The sequence below is a fragment of the Ochotona curzoniae genome, unplaced genomic scaffold (assembly GCF_017591425.1).
Source record: "Ochotona curzoniae isolate NIBS_2020 unplaced genomic scaffold, NIBS_Ocur_1.0 contig_883, whole genome shotgun sequence".
NCBI lineage: Eukaryota > Metazoa > Chordata > Mammalia > Lagomorpha > Ochotonidae > Ochotona > Ochotona curzoniae.
Genome location: NW_024466599.1, coordinates 68,630,815 through 68,634,829, shown reverse-complemented (window position 1 = coordinate 68,634,829; position 4,015 = coordinate 68,630,815). Strand labels below are relative to the sequence as shown.

The 4,015-nt window shown below is 45.4% G+C and overlaps 1 pseudogene; it reads left to right on the top strand.

Annotated features, from left to right (window-relative positions):
* The first annotated feature begins 2,805 nt into the window (after window positions 1–2,805).
* On the top strand, window positions 2,806–3,739 carry LOC121165409 (annotated as a pseudogene).
* The last annotated feature ends 276 nt before the right edge of the window (window positions 3,740–4,015 follow it).

The following is a 4,015-nucleotide window of genomic DNA, read 5'->3' as shown; positions in this document are numbered from 1 at the left end:
ACAAAGCTTATGCCAGCAGCCCAGAACTCAGGGCACGTCTCCCTGGTGGGAGGCATGGACACAAGTACTTGAGCCACTATTGGATGCCAACAGGGAGGGGCTGGAGTGAGAGCCAGGATTTAAACCAAGGCACTCTGTGATGGGATGCAGTCATCCCAAACAACATCTCTACTGCTGCACCAGATACTCACCTCTTCCTTTTTCATCGTTTTGATGAAAAACACTTGCACAGATGAATTTGAGAAGCAGAGGCAGGCACTGTCACTAGGAGAGAGCTCCTAGCCACTGTTCACTCCCCAAATGCTCACAGGGACCAAAGCCAGCACCTGGAAACACGATCCATGTCTCAGATGGGTGGCAGGAATCCAGTTTTTGAGCCATCACTGCTGCCTTCCAGGGCCTGTCTTGGCAGGAAGGTGGAGTGCAGAGCTGAAGCCAGGGAGGAAGACCCAAGCATTTCAGTGTGGGACAGAGGCATCTTAAGTGCTAGGCTAAACACCTTCTCTGAGACCAATGTTACTTGTATCTCCAACCAAAAAAAGAGTCCACAAGAAAAAGAAAACTACAAATCGAAGCATTGGTAAACACAGATATACCCATTCTTACATCTATAACAAATTAGATCCAAAACATTTTCTTACATATTTATTTTTATTTAAAAATTGTTAGAGCCTCTGTGTGTATGTGTGTGTGTGTGTGTGTGTGAGAGAGAGAGAGAGAGAGAGAGAGAGAGACTGACTGACTTCCCAGTACTTCATGGCTATGCTGGATGCGCTAGGCATCAACAGCTGTTCAGAGTCATTGGTACTGGCTATCACAACAGACTTGCTGCCACCAAGCCTGCCATAAACTCTCATGTCATGCTCAAGTCTGGGGACTTTTCCTGTGGGCAGAGAAATGATGTGGGAAATAGCATATCGGAAAGCCTTTTACATCCACTGCTGTTCCTGAAGCCCAAACTGGAACTCAGAATCCTAGTCAGAATCCCAACTCAGAATCTATCACTTCTCTCACTTCCAGATACTTGGCTGCTTTCAGGAGCCTTAGAGAACCTGGGAGAAGAAATGTTTAAAACCAATGGTGTGAGTGTATCATAACACATTAGGTGCCAGAAGAAGGTGAAGAGAGAGGCAAGGTGAAGAGAAGGCAAGAGAGAGGAGGAGAAAACACTTAAAGCAGGCAAAGAAAACACAGAGACAGAAAGCCAGAATGTGGGTAGAGGGGTGAGGGAGGGATACACAGCCCTGTCACCTGTGGGGAAAGCTGCTGCTTGCTACACCAGCATCCCGTAGGAGTATCAGTACCCACTGTTCCAGGTCCCTGCGTATGGCCTAAGAAATCAGCGGAAGATGGGCAAGTCTTTGGGTTCTTACATCTTTGTGGCAGATCTGAAAGAAGCTGCTACCTCACAGCTTTGCCCCATGTCATCTATGGCCACCTGAAACCAGCAGATGAATCTCTCTGCCTCTGCCTTTCAAACAAGTAAATAAGTCTCAGAAAAAAGGAAAGGGAGCAAGGGAAAGAAAGGACTTCAGAGAAAATTAGAGACAGAAACTCAAGACCATGTGTTCAAAGAAAGGTGGGAATACATTCTATGAAGGAGAGAGCTGTGAGCAGGAGATGGGATGATGGCCACAGGAAGAACTGCAATGACTGCCTTCATTGTTCATGACGTGGCAATGCTGGCATCACATATGAGCACCGGTTTGAGTCCCAGCTTCTCCACTTCCACTCCAGCTCCCTGTTAATATGTTTGGCAAAGGTGTACTCAATGGCCTAATATCACTCAATGACCATGCCACTTATGTGGGAGACTCTGATAAAGTCTCTGGCCCCTGGATTCTGCCTGGCTCATCCAGAGTCATTGTGGCCATTTGCACAGTGAACCAGTAGATACACATCTCCCTTGGGTAGCCCTCTTGCATACTGACTTTGCTTTGGCCTATTTGATTTACTTAGACTGACAGGACATCGGTAACATTAGATAAGCAGAGACTTGGAATGCACTTGAATCTTAACACATACCCTCTCTGCCTACTCTTGGAAACCCTGCAACCACCAGCAACTGGGTGAACCCAGGTTAGCCTGACAGTTGAAGACTGTACCACAGCCAGCTCAGCACCATCATCCAGCTGACCTGAATGTGAGTGTGGCTACCATAACCTACTCAGTTGAGGATGGCCAAAGCCTTGGGACTCTGCACCCATGTGGGAGACCCAGAAGACTCTCTGGCTCCTGGCTTTGGATTGGCTGAGTTCCACCCACTGTGGTTGCTTGGGGAGTGAATCATTAGACAAAGGCTGTTTCTCCCTGCCTCTCTTCCTCTGCTCTCTGTGTGTCTGACTTTCCAATAAAAATAAATAAATCTTTAAAAAATTTTTCTTCCTTTATTTTAATAGCAGCATTACACACACACACACACACACACACACACACACACACACACACACAGAGGGAGGGTTGGAGAGAGACAAGTAATGAAAAAGAGAGAAAGAGCGAAACCTTCCAAACGTCCATCCACTGGCTCATTCCCCAAATGACCACAGGGGTCAAGAACTCCATCAGAATCTCCCACATGCATGGCAGGGATCCAAGCACTTAGGCCACTTTCCCACACATATTAGCAGTATTGGGACGGCGAGAGGCAGGCGAAAACTACGCCAGCAGCCACGTCGCCATTTGCCGCTGCAGAGCATGGGCGCCAGCACATCTTGGCCGTGTAGTCCCGCATGCTCCCGCCTGTCAACCCTTGAGCGCAGTCTCGGACAGGTTGGCGCCACCAACACCGACACCACCACAACCACCAACACCAGCACCCACCAGCACAACAGTTAGAAATGGCGCGCAGTCACCATCACCACCATGCTGAAGAATAAAGGTAAAGGAGGTAAAAACAGACGCAGAGGTAAGAATGAAAATGAATCTGAAAAAAGAGAACTGGTGTTCAAAGAGGATGGACAAGATTATGCTCAAGTAATCAAAATGTTGGGGAATGGAAGATTAGAAGCAATGTGTTTTGATGGTGTAAAGAGGTTGTGTCACATCAGAGGGAAATTGAGAAAAAAGGTTTGGATAAATACCTCAGACATTATATTGGTTGGCCTCCGAGACTATCAGGACAACAAGGCTGATGTAATTTAAAGTACAATGCAGATGAAGCCAGAAGTCTGAAAGCGTATGGCGAGCTGCCAGAGCACGTGAAAATCAATGAAACTGATACATTTGGTCCCGGAGATGATGATGAAATCCAGTTTGATGACATTGGAGATGATGATGAAGATGTTGATGATATCTAAACGGAACTCAACATTTTACATTCCAGTTTTTCTGAAGATTGTCCCACAGTTTGGAATTTGGCCATGATCCTTAAGAGAAGATTCAAATTTCATTAGCATGACTGCAATTTGTTAAGACAGACTGATTTATTATTTCTAAGATGTTTGTTGCTTTGTAAACTGGGTAATGCTCAATAATCTTAAGTGGGATATTAAGCGCACCTTGCTCTTTGGATGTAATGGAAATTATGGGTAGAAGACCACATCTGTGAAAGAATTTGCATCACTACCTTTCCTGCTTTAGCCACTTCCTTTGCGTAAACAGATGTCTTGGATCAGCCATTTGTGTTGTTCTCATTATGGACTCTGCGTAAATCCTGGTTTGGACTAGACTGTACAGTTTTTCTGTATACTCTAGTTACGTAGGTGTTCTCTAGACATTTTAATAAAATGTAAAGGGTACATATTTGCATGTGAAGTAAAAAAAAGTCTGTTTTTGTATTTAAGTAATATAACGCTATTTTTATACTAATTTTGGTATAATACACATTCTTTTCATGATCTTATTTTGCCCTGAATTTATCTATGAGAACCATTTCTAAAATGTAGTTTAAAAAAATGGGTTTTGGGACCGGCGAGGTGGCGCAGTGGTTGGGGTCCTTGCCTTGCACGCCCGGGATCACATATGGGCACCGGTTCTATCCTGGCAGCTCCACTTCCCATCCAGCTCCCTGCCTGTG